We start from the raw sequence: 17124 nt of genomic DNA, 5'->3' as shown, positions 1-17124 counted from the left end.
CAGTTTGAGAAAACGCAGAATGGAAATTCACCGGGCTTAGCAGCCTTCAAACATGAGGCGGCGGCGGCAGGCAGACAGCGTTCCTCTCCGTCTCTCTCCATGCACGGTGCATCTGCGGTTTTCTTTTATTTGTGGTCTATCACCTCCTATGCCATGGCAAACAAGAGACTTTATAAATATTTCAAACACTAATAATTTGTGCTGTCCCTGCTTAGACTTTTAAATGAATCTAAGAGCATTTCTCTTTGAGGAACCTGCCAAACTGCACGCGGGTGAAAGAAATACCACCATCCCCTGTCTGAGCTGGGTACTTGACGTAGACATGGGATCAGAGGCTACAGCTGCAGGTGCGGGTCGCCCCTGTCTCTCCCACACACCTCCCCTACCCCCGCCTCTGCTCTGGTCAAGCTCTGCCTAGCAGGACAATGGTCAGCCTCATCCCTGGATCCACAGGGTGGGGAGATTCCCGCTGCTGCCGCAGATGGAGAAATTGGGGGCTGCTCATTTCACGGTTGCTGTTTTAAGAGCTTTGGCTTGAAGTCAGACATTCCTGGGTTTAAATCCCAGCTCCTCTGCTCATTCACTGTGTCGCCTTGGGCAAGTCACCTCTCTGAATCTTTGTTTTCTTATCCGTGAAGTAAATAGTCTCCCGATTAAATGAAATAGTGAGTGTCAAGTATGCAAGCCTAACATAGGCCATGAGCTCAATGCACAGTAGCTAGCATTTTCCTTTTCACTATATCTAAGTCATTTACGATGGCTCAGACATAATAGAAGTTTGTTTATTGTTCATGCTACCTACCCAATGAAGCTCCATCATTGACGCCATGGAAGATCCTCCATAAATTTGTTCCTACACAACATCCAGCAAGTGGGAGGGAGAAGAACACGGAGCATCGTCCAGGAGGGGTTCCTTCTGTCCGCCCCCTCCAAAGCTCACAGTCTGGGGAGAGAAGAACTATGGAAAACAACAACCCATAATATGCAGGGTGGATCCTCAGGAGAGCAGCAGCCGCCCAAAACAGGGAGAACAGAGAAGGCAGATGCTGTTTTGAAAAGTAGAGAAGACTGGCCGGGTGCAGTGGCTCACGCCTGTGATCCCAACACTTTGGGAGGCTGAAGTGGGCAGATCACAAGGTCAGGAGTTTGAGACCAGCCTGACCAACATGGTGAAATCCCATCTCTACTAAAAATACAAAAATTAGCCCTGCATGGTGGCGTGCACCTGTAATCCCAGCTACTCAGGAGGCTGAGGCAAGAGAATCGCTTGAAGCCTGGAGGCGGGGGTTGCAGTGAGCTGAGACTGCACCACTGCACTCCCGCCTGGGTGACGGAGCAAGACTCCGTCTCAAAAAAAAGAAAAGAAAGTAAAGAAGATCCTGGCACACTGTGCCTGAAACCCTTCAATGGTATCTTATTGTTCTCAGGTGAGATCACGACCTCCTTCTCCAGTCTTCACTGAGCATGTGGTCCAGTCCCTGCCAACCCTCTCCCACACGGCAGTCCTGACACTCCAGGCTTCTTTTTCATTCAGTTAGTCAACCGTAGAATTTACCTTCCAAACCAGGCCACTTTGGAGAAAGAAAGGGAATGCTATTAATCCATAAGCCAGGACCCGAGGGACTGCCTGGGGTACACCAAGATAAGCCGTCACCATACACCACCATTCCTGCCACAGAACCTTTGCACACACTGCCCTCCCTACTCTCCACTCACCTGGCTAACGACCTGAAGCCTCAGCATCCCTTCTTTAGAGAAGCCTTTCCCAATACACCGATTTAGTCAGATCCCTTGTTAAGCATTCTGTTGGAACTTGTTTCATTAGGGGCACTAGATTTCTAAATACATACACAATAGTGTCTGTATTTGACTAACTCTGTTTCCAACAGGACTATAAACTCCATGAAGTTAGAGACTCTGTCTCTTTTTCTTCACTCTTTATCCCTAATGTCTGGCACATAGTAAGCATTCTACAAATGCGGCACTGGAAAGCATGAATAATTGCTTACCTCTCCCTAGAGGGCTCAAAACAGAAACCTTCTGATGTCAGAGGATATTTCAATGTGGTCTAGAAGAATAAGTAAAGAATGGGACTCCATGGAGAAGCAGAAGAACAGCCTTCAAGGTAGAGGGAATTGCAGTGAACGAAAGGAAATGCTGGACCACGTCAAAGCACTCATACAACGGCCTGGAGTTGATGCCAAAGTGTGGCAATGAGCTGGAGGGGGAAGGTCAGGCTGGAGAAGCCTTGGGTGCTCAGCAAAGGCCTGACTTCCAACAAGCAACAGGGAGCCAGGGAGGATGTTTACTTTCGGGTGCCTTTGAGAGCCATGCTGTTGGAGGTAGGATATAGTCCTCACTTTCTCCAAGTGAACCTAGAGTCTGCTGGAAACAGTAGCTTGTTAAGCTTTTCTTACTTAGAGCACAAAGCTATTTTTTCTTTCTTTTCTTTTCTTTTTTTTTTTTTTTTTTTTTTTTTGAGATGGAATTTCACTCTTGTTACCCAGGCTGGAGTGCAATGGCGTGATCTCGGTTCATTGCAACCTCCGCCTCCCAGGTTCAGGCAATTCTCCTGCCTCAGCCTCCTGAGTAGCTGAGATTACAGGCACGTACCACCATGCCCAGCTAATTTTTTGTATTTTTAGTAGAGACGGGGTTTCACCATGTTGACCAGGATGGTCTCGATCTCTTGACCTCGTGATCCACCCGCCTCGGCCTCCCAAAGTGCTGGGATTACAGGCTTGAGCCACTGCGCCCGGCTTATTTTTTCTTTTTAATGTTTTAGAGATGAGGTCTCGCTCTGTTGCCCAGGCTGGAGTGTAGTGGAGTGACACCGTAGCTCATGGCAGCCTCACATTCCTGAGCCCACGCGATCTCTCGTTTCTGCCTTCTGAGTAGGAGTCTGCAGACATGCTCCACCATGCCTGGCTAATTTTTAAAATATTTTTTGTAGAGATGGGGTCTCACTACATTGCCCAAGCTGACCTAGAAATGTGGCCTCAAGCAACCCTTTCATCTCAGTCTCCCAAAGTGCTGAGATGGCAGCCATGAGCCACTGGGTTCGGCCACAAATCTATTTTTAATGGAGGCTGGGCATGGGGGCGAGCGCAGCCGCATCTGAGGCACTTCTGTTCCCTGCAGGGTGGTTTTAAAAACCACAAACAGGGCTGTTTTTTTTTTTTTTTTTTTTTTTTTTTTGAGGCAGAGTTTCGCTCGTTACCCAGACTGGAGTGCAATGGCACGATCTCAGCTCACTGCAACCTCCGCCTCCCGGGTTCAGGCAATTCTCCTGCCTCAGCCTCCTGAGTAGCTGGGATCACAGGCACGTGCCACCATGCCCAGCTAATTTTTTGTGTTTTTAGTAGAGACGGGGTTTCACCTTGTTGACCAGGATGGTCTCGATCTCTTGACCTCGTGATCCATTCGCCTCGGCCTCCCAAAGTGCTGGGATTACAGGCTTGAGCCACCGCGCCCGGCCCAGGGCTGTTTTTTTAAAGCTCTATCCAGGGCTTTCCCCGTCAGCTACGGCCCACAGAAAGCACTTGATGTACTAAGGTCACCCAGCCAGGAATCGAACCCTGGTCCTCAGTCCTGTGTCCTCCCATTGTGCTACTCTGGCTCCTGAGTAGGGCCTGGTAGACGAGGACAGTGGCTCTGGAGTGGTCCTTCGGAGAGGGTCTTATCTAGCCCTGGAATCAGACAGAGTTATACCTGTCCTGAGTGATGAGCAACTCTCACCATTCCCATGCACACCGAGGGAGGTGACAGACCAATTGTCCTTGATGACCTGGTGTCCCCCCCCAAAATCACACCTCCCATTCTCAGAGCATTTGATCCTGTGATCCTTATTCCATCCAAAACCCACATCAACTCTTGGATCTGGTCACCATTCTCCTCTTTTATCTTAACGGTAAGGGAACTGAGGCTCAGAGAGGTTTGGTAACTTGCCCAAGGTCACACAGCTTGTGAGTGGCTCAATCTAGATTTGAACACAGATCCAACTCCAGAATGTTTTAACCCTGCACTAACCACTGCCAAAAGAAAAATATAGTGTCCTGGGGAGAGTTTCCCTTTCTCCATGGAGACGTATAAGAAACAAACAAACAAAAAAAGGCAGGCATCTCCCAGCCTGAGATGAGCTGAAGAGGGTCCCACCAGACTCAGTGGAAGGGCACGATGACTCTGAGGGGCCTGCCGCCACTCAGATTCTATTTGCAGGGCTGTCCCTGTCAGGACAGATGAAACGTCATCCAGTTAGCTATGCGGTCCACCTGGCTGTCAGCACGGCATTATTTATAACGCCTAACCCAAAGCCAGGCCGTGATGAAGAATTCAACCCTGGCTTCTCGGCAGGGAATGCAGTTGACTTTGGAAACAGCTGTCCTGGCAGGCCCGGTACAGCAAATGTGACTTTGACGTGAGCCCCAGTCTAAGGACTTAGGGTCAGCCGCAACTCCTGCCGCCGGCAATCTGGCACTCAGAGAGATGGTGGTGGCCAAACTGTTCACACGGGGCCATTTGTGTGCCTGAGAGCCACGAGGGCCTGTCCAGTAGTGCAGAGGATGGAATGCGGATTTCTCATCATGGAACGTGGATTCCAACAAACGTACTCTTCACGACTCAAGGCAGACAATCGCTTTAAGAACTGATCGCTCTCACCGAATCTCCACAGCCACCAACAAAGAGGATGCCTTCTATACCCCACGATTCCCGTTCGACAGTTGAAGAAACTGAGTCAGAGCAAGAAAAGGCCTCTACCCTCTGCTTAACCCGACTCAATTCACATCCATTCAACTGAGATAAACCTGCATAACCCAGCTTAGCCCAACCTCACCACCAACACGGTACAACCCCATTCAACTTGACCTTAGTCAACAAAAACCAACTGCACCCAACAAATTCCAACAAATTCCAATTTGAGAGTGGTGGCCCAGCATAAGCGACCTTCCTACATGGCGACCCACTGCTCAGGTAGCTGGAGCCTTCAGTCAAAGTGAACCCTTTGCAGTCTTATTTCTACATCATGTTCTCCATTAAACTGTAAGTTCCTTGGGGATAGGAATTGCATTGCTTTTAGCTCTCTGCCCACCAGTCCCGGAAAACAGTGGATGTCCAAATGACTGCGGTCCTCATAGTGTGCTGTATTCTATTTATTTAAATGTATAAATGCATACTTTCACCAGATCAATCATTCTCAGGCTTCTCTGAACTAAGGAACCATAGTAAAAGACAAAACCAATGGTGGTTATTTGGGAATTTCACCAAGGAAATTATTATGATTATGAGAGAGGCTATTATCCTACAAGGGATCCAGAGAGAGTTTTGAAATTTTCCAGTCCACAGAGGCTGCTGTCCCCAAGTCACTAAAAAAAAAAAAAAATGCTGAACAAGGAAACTTATGGGAAAAAATACAGTAGATAATTATGCATCCTCAATTATATATCAGATATGGTAGTAAGTACTTCACATGTGTCAACTCAATATTTATCCCCAGGACAGCCCTAGAGTTGGGAATCTATCTCTCACTTTATGAATGAGGAAACTAAGCTCCAGAAAGGTGGCATGCCTTGCCCAAGGGCACATAGATAGTAGATGCCAAAGCCAGGAGTCAAAGCTAGGCCTGTCTGTGGGTTCTCCTGAAAGTCCTCCTCAGCAGGTCCCAAAAGGGGATAAAACTCCACTGACCTCCGAAACTGAATAAGCTTCACAAATTTCTTCTGCTAGTCATACATTTAAACTGCATTTTCTTAATGTCCATCTAATGATACTGAAGGTAGATGAATTTGACATCATTCCTGCCCCCAAGCACTCATAATCTAGTTCAGATGAGACCAGTAACTACATAAAATAAAGTGTTGTGGCCGGGTGTGGTGGCTCACGCCTGTAATCCCAGCACTTTGGGAGGCTGAGGCAGGTGGATCATGAGGTCAGGAGATTGAGACCATCCTGGTCAACATGGTGAAACTCCATCTGTACTAAAATACAAAAAATTAGCCAGGCATGTTGGTGGGCAGCTGTAGTCACAGCTACTTGGGAGGCTGAGACAGGCTGTACCCAGGAGGCAGAGTTTGCAGTAAGCCAAGATGGCGCCACTGCACTCCAGCCTGGCAACAGAGTGAGACTCTGTCTTAAAAAAAATATGAGGATTCAGGGGGCCAGAGAGGAGAGAAGGCTCTATATACTAAGGAGGTTTGAAGGGACAATGATTTCAAGAGTTCCATTAAACACTAATGGCAAGAAAAAAAGAGATGTTTTTGAAACATTATTTTGGTGTTGTGTCCAAAGTACCTTACCTTCTTTAGACAGAAGAGTTGTTGAAATAGTTTATTAAATTGCACAAGATTGAATTTCACTGGGTTGTGGGACTATCTTGTGCTGGGAGTTGTGTTGACTTAGATTGGCTTGTGTTGGGCTGACTTAGGTTATAGGGGATGAGAAGTGGCCTGTTGCCTTGTGTTGAATTTTAATTTGTGGTAGATTGTAAGTAACTGGAATCAATTGGTTTTTGCTGAATATGGTCAAGTTGAATGGGGTTGTATTGTGTTGGTGGTAAGGTTGTGCTAAGCTGGGTTATGCTAAGCTAGGTTTATTTATGCTAAGCTGGGTTATGCTAAGCTAGGCTGTGCTAAGCTAGGTTTATTTCAGGTGGCTTGATGTGGATTGAGTTGGGTTAAGTAGATTTGGTGGGGTTTAGTTGGCTTGGCTGGAATGAAACTGATTGACATCCATCTATTGAGAAAGGCTTAGAGCCATGTCCTGTCCAACAAAGAGAACTGGAAAGCTCTATATTTAAGGCCAAAACCCACAATGGAGGGAGCCATTTAGCATTTGAGGAGGTGTAACCCAAACAAATGGTCTTTCCACCTCTGCTAAAATCTAGTTTACTGGCTGGAGAAATGGCAATGAGGGTGTTAAGGGCTGGATATTCCAAAGGTCAAAAGGTTTTCATGCAATTCTGGCATCTCTGTTGATCCTATTCCATTCATCCATTTGCAAAGCATCACGGAGCTCCCTACATGTGCTGGATACTGGAGATCAAAGGATGGATAACGCCCCATGCCCGTTCTCAAGGACCTAACGATGCCACGCAATTACTGTTTACTATACTATTGTCTCTCTTGGGAAAACTCCTCATCCTCAAATCTGGCTACCAGCGAGGTAACTACCAACACTCTGAGCCCAAGACATTGAAACAATGGAGAATATCCACGAGCACAAAAAATACTTTTGGCCAGGAGTGGTGGCTCACAGCTATAATCCCAGCACTCTGGGAGGCCAAGGCAGGCTGGTCACTTGAGCTCAGAAGTCCAACATCATCCTGGGCAACCTGGTGAAACTCCATCTCTACAAAAAAGAATTACAAAGTTAGCCGGGTATGGTATGTGCCTGTAGTCCCAGCTACTTGGTTGGCTTCAGCCTCCCAGGCAAAGCTTGCAGTAAGCCAAGATTGTGCCGCTGCACTCCAGCCTGGGCAATAGAGCCAGACCCTGTCTCAAAAACAAATACACACACACATACACACATGCACAAACAAGACACACTTTTTAAACAAATTGATTTTTTTTAAAAAGCCTCTAGCAAGTCTGATTAAGGAAAAAAATGGAGAAAGGAAGTGCGAAGGGAGAGTTATACACCATAAGTATTTTAACTAAAAACACAGCAGAGTTTTTACAAATTATTTCAAAAATGCTACAAGCAGCATACCACCGATACATTTGAAACTTAAAATGAATAATTTGAAAGAAATAAAAATGGCCAAAATTGGCACAAGAAAAAACATTAGACTTAAAAGTCTAATATCCATTAAAAATTGTAGGAAATCTACATTATCCCCTCTCCTGACCGTCGCACCCTGGGAGCTTAAAAGTTTACAAACCTGTTATGTCAAACCTTTAGGGTACAGGTAAATCCAGTGGTCTACACATTACTTTAAAGAATGAGAAAGGTGGGGCATAATCCAAATTCATTTTGTACCAAAATCCACTAAGAATAATACAATTAAAGAAATCTATATAAAAAAATAGACTTGAAAGTATGAAATGGAAAACGAGGGAGTCAGATTCAGTAATATTTTAGAAAATATATTATGAAAGGATAGGACGAATCTAAGGAATGCAAGGATGGTTCCATATCAGAAAAACTTTTAATATAATACGCCACATTAAAACAGAAATTCACATAATTTGCTAAATATATTCTGAAACAATTCAATCCTCTTTTGTAATTCAAATTGTCATTAGAAGAGGAATTGAAGGGAACTTTCCAAGAGAATTTGTAGATAAGGTTTTAGGACTAATAAGAACAGTCAGTGAGATTCCAAAATATAAGATCAGCATTCAAAAATCAGTAGTGACTTCTGCTTTTGCGAGAGATATAATAGCTCACGGTAAGACAGCATTTGTGCTGTCAGCTAGAAAACACTTGATGAATACAGAACTAGTATTTTTAAGGGAATCTAGAACTGTGAAAGCAAATTAAAAAAGTATAAGGCTACAGTTCCAGAATAATAAGAACCATTCAGAAACGGGCAGTTTCAGCCTGGAGGCATTACTGATATTGATCTCAGGCTGAGAATCTTCACTCACCCAGACAGAGGGTAACTGCTGGGGCAATCCAGAACAGTGGAGTCCAAGGGTGGGCAGTGGGAGTGGTCTTCCCGAGGTGCAGGCAACAGACGCACGCAGAGATAGTGGAGAACTTACAAATGATAATAGGGCCAGGTGTGGTGGCTCACTCTTGTAATCTCAGCACTTTGGGAGGCCAAGGCAGGCAGATCATCTGAGGTCAGGAGTTCGAGACCAGCCAGACCAACATGGAGAAACTCTGTCTCTACTAAAAATACAAAATTAGCCAGGCGTGGTGGCACATGCTTGTAATCCTAGTTACTCTGGAGGTTGAGGCAGGAGAATCACTTGAACTTGGCAGGTGGAAGCTGCAGTGAGCCGAGATCATGCCACTGCACTCCAGCCTGGGCAACAAGAGAGAAACTCCAACTCAAAAAAAAAAAGAAAGAAAGAAAGAAAAAAAGAAACAATGATAAAACTAACCGTCAATCTACTTTTCATTATCACCATAAGTCAGTAATTCTAAACAATTAGAGATAAAATGCTCCCATCCCCCAATTTTTTTTATAAGTTCTAAACAATTGCTGCACTTACTGTTAAGGTTTAATAATAAATGTAAACTTTAGATTAGCACATTTTAAAACTTATCTTTTAATGAATATTGTATTCTTCGTGGAAGCTAATTCAGAAAACTCAAGTATATAGTCAGCTTTGACTATATACAACTTTGACTAAAGGCATTCATTCAAAATTAAGTTCATAATGACTCCAAGTCATCTGTGCTTATTTGGGCTGAAGTGTGTCTCCCACTTCTGCACTACTTCATATTCCTTAACTTAAAGAACAGATTTCAAATAAGCAATGATAGTAAAGAACTTGAGTTACTTAAATTCCATCATTCTATAAGAGACTACTGGAAGATTTTACTTATGTTAAATTTTAAAACAGTTAAATTTAAAGATAGAGCATAGGCCAGGTGTGGTGGCTCATACCTGTAATCCCAGCACTTTGAGAGGGTGAGGCAGGTGGATCTCCTGAGGTCAGGAGTTCGAGACCCTCCTGGCCAACATCGTGAAACCTCATGAAAAATACAAAAAATATTAGCCAGGCATGGTTGTGCACACCTGTAATCCCAGCTATTTGGGAAGCTAGAGAGAAGAATTGCTTGTACCTGGGAGGTGGAGGTTGCAGTGAGCCAAGATCGCACCACTGCACTCCAGACTGGGAGACACAGGGAGGCTCTGTCTCAAAATAAAATAAAATAAAAATAGAGCATTAACTATAAGAAGTAAAGTTTTGTTTAGGATGTACAAAGTTAAGTTCACCTGGAAAACATTGAATTTGAAGAGTATTTATTAACTGGAAAAATTTAACAAGTAAATCTAATTAACAATGTAAAATTTAATTGATAATTTAAAAATTTAGTCGTTAATTATTTATTGTAAGACCAAAGAACAAATTAAGAAAATAATAGCTGTTTCTGATTGTTATACGATTATTACTCAAAGTATTTTTATCCTATGAAAAAAGAGGCGGTGTTAATAAATTATTCACTCTGGGTGGTCAACATGCGAGGCGAGGCGTGGCACTGAAGAAACAAGAAAGCTTTGGGCCACGGTGGGGCTGTGGGGATAAAATTTGAAATTTTAAAGGCCAGTTTTCTCTACCCACAAAATGTTCTCTGGTGACTTTCACTACTTCCTGGGAGGCCAAAGAGCAGGGCCAAAAGCTTCTGAAAAGCAGAGTGAAATTTCCCACGGTATCAATACAGTCATCCCTCAGTATCCACGGGGCACTGGTTCCAGGACCCACCTCCTGCCTGCCACGGATACCAAAATCTGAGGAAGCTCAAGTGCCTTATATAAGCTACATGCATATGTCTTCTGATATACTTTAAATCATCTCTAGATTAGTTATAATACCTAATCCGATGGGAATACCACGTAAATAGTTATGGCTGTATTGTCTTTTATTTGTGTTTTTGAAATTGTTGTATGATTTTTTATGGTTTTTCTTTTCTAAATATTTTTATACAGAACCTGTTGAATCTGCAAATGTGGAACCCATAGGTCTCAAGGGCTTGCTATGCTTACGAAAAAAGACTCCAGGAAAAGGAGGATGGCAAAGTAGAAACAGGAGAACCAGAGGGGAAAGTACCAAAGCGGATGGGGAATATTAATGTGAGAGTGCCCGACTCCGCCTGGTTTGCCTAGGGCTATTTCAGCTTTTTTTTTTTTTTTTTTCCTTAGGCAGAGTTTTGTTCTTGTCCCCCAGTCTAAAGTGCAATGGCACTATCTCAGATCACCCACAACCTGTGCCTCCCGGGTTCAAACAAGTCTCCTGCTTCAGCCTCCTGAGTAGCTGAGGTTATAGGCGCCCGCAACCACATCCGTCTAATTTTATATTTTTAGTAGAGACGGAGTTTCACCATGTTGATCAGGCTGGTCTCGAACTCCTGACCTCATGTGATCTGCCTGCCTCGGACTCCCAAAATACTGAGGTATGAGCCACCATGCCTGGCGCTATTTCCATTTTCAAGCAGAAAGTCCTGTGTGCCAAGAATCCACTCAGTCTCAGGCAAACCAGCATGGTTGGTTACCTCCATGAACATGGAGGAACAAAGACTCTTTCCCCTGAGAGCATTTGCTCATCCAAGAATAGTTGGCAGCTGATATCTCGGGACTGGATCCTGGGAGAAGAAAACTGTTGGGGAAGTGAGGAATCAGCAGAGATGTAGACATTCAATCAGAACAGCTGCGAGCAGTTGGAGAGTGAGGGGTCACCAGCACAGGGATAGAGTCCTCTCTAAGACACTTGTTAAAGTTGAAGTTGTGTGGGCATCAGACTAAAGAGCTATACTGAAAACCTCTGAAGGGCAGAACAAAATCTTCGTGAGTCTGGCGAAACTGAGGATAAAAATATCTGCTAGCCTTTCAGTTAAAAACACTAGAGGGCTGTGCCCAGAAACAGGGCAAACCAGAGGCACACTAGACCTTACTGACCCTGCAGCCTCACAACTGCAAATACAAGTGCTTGTTGGATTGAGGTGATCAGTACTCCACCCTATCAGAGTAAAGCCCATTGTGTTATCCTCTGGCAGACAATAACTTAATGTAATAGTCTATCATTTATCATTTGCAACATAACATTTCATAGCGAGATGCTATGAAATAAAAAACAGACACTAAAAGAAGAACCACAGTTGACGAAGTTATTAGAATTAGCAGAAAAGGACTTTTAATAACTATGATTTTTAACAAAATAGATTAGAAGATGAAGAATTTCACCCAAAAAAAATGGAGGCTATTTTTTCAAACAATCAAATATACATTCTGGAACCGAAAATAAAATATTTGAAATTAAGAACTCAATGGACGCAGACTTTTTAAATAACAGAGGAGTGAATCCTCCTACAGATAACAAATATAAACACTAGATAAAACAAAATCTATCTAAAGATGCTAGATATAAAATTGACCCCGAAAGATGCAATTAAAAGTGGTAGAAATTGCCGTTTGTGACTTTCTAACTTGAGGATACTCCCCAAACCTCAGAGCTGTATATATAATATATATTATATAGATACAATATATACATGTTATATATACATGTAATTTGACTAGTACAAATATCTAAGACTAGTACAAATATCTAGGAATGACCACATGAGTGGTCATTCCAATCCTAGATTAGACTAGAAATAGAGTGGTCATTCACATATCTTTTCATGTGCTTAGTTGCTATTTACTATATCTTCTTTGGATGCTTGAAAAAGATATTCACTATCCTTATTCATTAGGGAAATAAAAATTAATATCACAATAATGTGCTACTGCACACTTATGAAAATGACTGAACTTTAAAAACAAAACTGACCATACTAAGTGTTGCTAAAGACATGGAGCGGGGGAACTCTAATACACTGTTGATGGGAATGTAAATGGAACAACAACTTTGGAAAAGAGTTGAGCCACTTCCAGAAATTTAAACATATACCTACCACATGATATAGTCATTCCACTCCTGGATATTTGAATTAGTCAGGGTTCACCAGAGAAACAGACCAAAATATTTCTAAATTTATATTTATACACACATAGAAAAAGATTTATTATAAGGACAGTGATTTATTATAAGGACTCACACATTTATGGAGGCTGAGAAGTCCCAAATCTGCAGTCAAGAAGGTGGAGACTCAGGAGAGTGAATGTATGGTTCCACTTCAAGTCCTAAGAGAGCAGAAGTTTCAGTCTGAGTCCAAACACCAGTAAACACCAAGGGTCTAGCTCAAGCATTCAGGCAACAGGAGTTCCCTCTTACTCAGGCTTTCTGTTCTATTCACATCTTCAGTGGGTTGGATGAGGTCCACCCATATAATGGAGGGTGATATGGTTAGGGTATTTGTCCCATCTAAATCTCAGGTGGAAATGTAATCTCCACTGTTGAAGGTGGGACCTGGTGGGAGGTGCCTGGGTCATGGGGACAGATCTCTTTTGAATGGCATGGTGCCATCCCCATGGTAATGAGTTCACATGAGATCTGGTTATTTAAAAGAGCCTGGCACCACCACCTCTCTCTTGCTTCCTATCCCACCACACGACCACCTGCTGCCCCTTTGCCTTCTGCCATGACTAAGGCCCTCACCAGAAGCAGATGCTGGCACTGTCCTTCTTGTATGGACTGCAGAATTCTAAGCCAAAATCAACCTCTTTTCTTTATAAAGTACTGAGTCTCAGGTATTCCTTTATAGCAACATAAATGGACTGACAGACAGGGAAATCTGCTTTACTCAGTCTACCGATACAAATGTTATCATCCAGAAATGCCCACACAGATACACCCAGAGAACTATCTGGCTAAACGTCTAGGCAACCTGTGGCCCAGTAACGTTGACACATAACTTAACCATCACAGTATTTACCCAAGAGACAAGGCGTATGTACCTACATGGACTTGTACATAAATGTTCACAGCAGCTTCATTTGTTATAGCTCAAAACTGAAAACAACCCAAATGTCCATCAACATGTGAAAGGATAAAAAAATTGTGGTATATCCATACAATGAAATATTATTCAGCAAAAAAAAAGAGAGAAACAAACTGTTGATACATAAAACATATGAATGAATCTCAAAATAATTCTTCTATATGAAAGAAGCCAGAAAATAAAGAGTATGTACTATATGAATATAGTACAGACTGTATTTATATAATCCATAGTGACATAAAGGAAATCTGTGATTGCCTAGAGTTGGAGAGTTGGGGTGGAAAAGTAGGAGAGAAAAACTAAAAAGGAGCACATGGAAAATTTGGAAATGATGACTACGTTCATTATCTTAACTGTGGTGATGATTTCACAGGTAAATAAATATGTCAAAATTTATCAAATTGTGCTCCTTAAAAATCAGTAGTATATTATATGTCTGCTGTAATTCAGTAAAGTTATTAAATAAGCACGACATATTAAAATATGTGGCATATTGGTAAAATAGTGGTTAGAGGGAAATTTATAGATTTAAATGTTTATATTGGACAGAGTTCAATTATCTGAGCTCTCACAATTATCTACAAAAAGGAGGACAAATTAAATATAAAATAAGAATGGCATAATGATCAATAAAATAGAATTTAAAAAGTAAAAAAAAAATCAATAAAATATAAAACAGATGAATACCAAAGAAAATCAATGAAACAAAAAGCTCATTATTTGAAAAGATGAAGAAAGCTGGTAAACCTGAAGTCAAACTCTGCAGGGAAAAAAGAAAGATGGTACAAGTTATCAATATGGAGAACATAAGTGGAGATATCACAACAGATCCTACAGACATCCTAAAGACTCAAATTGCCAAACTTGGCATTAGGAAAAAAAATAGAAATCTGAAAAATCTTACATGTAGAAAAGAAATTGAATTTGTAATTTAAAACCTTCCCACAAAGAAAACTCCAGGAAAAGACTGCTAAACTGATTAATTCTATCATATTTTTAAGGAAGAAATAATGCCAGTTTTACACAAACTCTTTCAGAGTATAAAGATGAGAATAAACAAATAGAACATGATTTCATGAGGCCAATATTACCCTGATATCAAAAGTAGATGAAGAAAATACAGAAAAAGAACATTGCATGCCATTATTTATTATGAATATAGGTGCAAAGGTTCTGAACAAAATATTATAAAAATGAGTGTAGCAATATATGAGAAGATAATACATCATAACCAAGTGAGGTTTAACACAGGAATGCAAAGTGACCTAACATCCGAAAAATTAAACAATGCAATTCATGATTTTATGAGAATAAAGGAAAAAACTTCATATGATTGTTTCAACTGACAGGGAAAATTATTTTCAAATTTAGTAGCCATTTGTGATTAAAAAAAAAAAACTTTCAACAAACTGTAGATAGAAAAACCCTTTCTCAAATTTACAAAGAACATGTAAAAAAGAAAATCCACAACTAACAAAATTAACGCTGGAATAGTTTTCATTCTCTCTAAGATTGGAATTGAGACAAGAATGTCCACTCTTACCACTTTGTAATTTAACATTGTCCTAGCCATCATAACCACTGAAGGCATATGACCTGGAAAGGGAGAAGTGAAGCTGCTTTTATTTGCTGTCCTTATAATGAGTGAATTTAGCAAAAATCAATAGTATTTTTACACACTATCATTGAACAACTAGGAAATAAATTTTTTAATGCAATTTTAATTACAATATTACATAAATATGTAAAATATTTAAGAATGTAATAAATCTATGTAAAACGTACTCTAAAATCATATAACATTAATATATAAATTATAAAACTATAAAATTAAAGCTTTATGAAATGCATAAAAATTATATAATTTATTTTAAACATTTATAGTTTTGTGTAGTTTAATACAGTAATTATTTAAATGTAAAGGAAATAAATATTTCAAATAGAAGGCAAAGACTGTCAGACTCAGTTAAAAATAAAAGTATACACTGCTTATGAGAGACATTTTAAATATAACCATATAGAAAGATTGAAAATACAGAAATGTAAAAAGATGTGCTAGGTAAACATCAACCAAAGAGGAAGGTGGTTCAGCCATTTCAATATCAAAGCAGATACTGAAGGCAGAAAGTAAAACTGAAAATATGGAAGAGTGAATCCAAGAGGAAGATGAGTCACAACCCTGAACTGGTATGCAGCCAGTAGCATAGCTTCAAATTTTATAATGTAAATATTAAATTGAGAGAAATAGATATATGCATAATAATGTGGAAATAATTTAACACATCCTTCTCAATAACTGATAGAGCAATAAAATAAAAACCCAGGGATGACAAAGATCAGAATAACACAGTTAACTTCAAATGGACTGACAAATAGAGAACAGTACACCCAACAATGATACATTATTTTTATATCTACATGTAACATTTACCAAAGTGACTAAATGCTGAATCAAAATTTGGAGTTTTTTCTCTGAGCCCAAAAGAAATAGGAATTAAGTTAATACCAAATGAATCACCAAGAAATCCCCAACTGCTTAGAAATTAAACAATATACTCCAATCTCTGCATCAAAAATCAGTAAGAAAAATTAAAATTATTTCAATTAATGATACTGAATCTATCATATGTCAAAACATGAGATGCAGGCAAAAAAGAATACAGGAATCTCCATATTCTCAAAATGTATATATTGTTAAAAAGAAAGACAAAAATTAGTAATTTAATCTTCTATCTCAAAGAGCTAGAACAAGACTAAATCAAATGCAAGAAGAGTAGAAGAAAGGAAATAATACAGATAGCAGAAATTAAATAAAAGTGTTCAAGCCGGGCGCGGTGGCTCAAGCCTGTAATCCCAGCACTTTGGGAGGCCGAGACGGGTGGATCACGAGGTCGAGAGATCGAGACCAGCCTGGTCAACATGGTGAAACCCCGTCTCTACTAAAAATACAAAAAACTAGCTGGGCATGGTGGCGCGTGCCTGTAATCCCAGCTACTTAGGAGGCTGAGGCAGGAGAATTGCCTGAGCCCAGGAGGCGGAGGTTGCGGTGAGCTGAGATCGCGCCATTGCACTCCAGCCTGGGTAACTAGAGCGAAACTCCGTCTCAAAAAAAAAAAAAAAAAAAGTGTTCAAAAGAAAACAGTAATAATGCCAGAAGTTAGTTTATAAACTTGTTAATATTAATAAAGTTGATAAATTTTAGGCAAGAGCAATTAAGAAAAAAGGAGAGAGAAGCCTGTCAATACTGTAAAAAATAATGAGAGACATCACTTCAAATTCTATAGATGTCTAAAAGATAATAAAATATTGTAAAGAGTTTAAACTAATAAATTTGACAACTTGAATTGCAACGGACAAATTCCTAAAAAAAAAAAAAAAATCCACCTTTGCAATGCTAACAAAAGAAAAAATTAAAAATCTGAACAGTCCAAAATCTATCAAAAAGTTTAGCATATTATTTAAAACTTCTCATAAGAAAACCTCAAATCTAGATAAATTCAGTCAACTCTTCTTGATATTTAAGGAAAAAATAAAACTAATTTCCCACAAACTATTACAGATAGTATTTTTTTT

At 40.6% G+C, this 17124-nt stretch overlaps 1 long non-coding RNA gene across 2 annotated transcripts in view; it reads right to left on the bottom strand.

Moving 5' to 3' along the window:
- The window catches only part of LOC120361056 (uncharacterized), a 45347-nt gene that overhangs the window by 8172 nt on the left and 20051 nt on the right, over window positions 1–17124 (bottom strand). For both annotated transcript variants that reach the window (XR_005577417.2, XR_012515427.1), the window contains exons 5-6: window positions 803–943; window positions 32–146 (exon numbers count right to left, since the gene is read on the bottom strand). This is a non-coding gene — a long non-coding RNA (uncharacterized LOC120361056). The remainder of the gene's footprint in view (window positions 1–31; window positions 147–802; window positions 944–17124) is intronic.

The sequence above is a fragment of the Saimiri boliviensis genome, chromosome 21, assembly GCF_048565385.1.
Source record: "Saimiri boliviensis isolate mSaiBol1 chromosome 21, mSaiBol1.pri, whole genome shotgun sequence".
In the NCBI taxonomy this organism is placed as follows: Eukaryota; Metazoa; Chordata; class Mammalia; order Primates; family Cebidae; genus Saimiri; species Saimiri boliviensis.
This window is presented reverse-complemented; position numbering and strand designations above follow the sequence as displayed.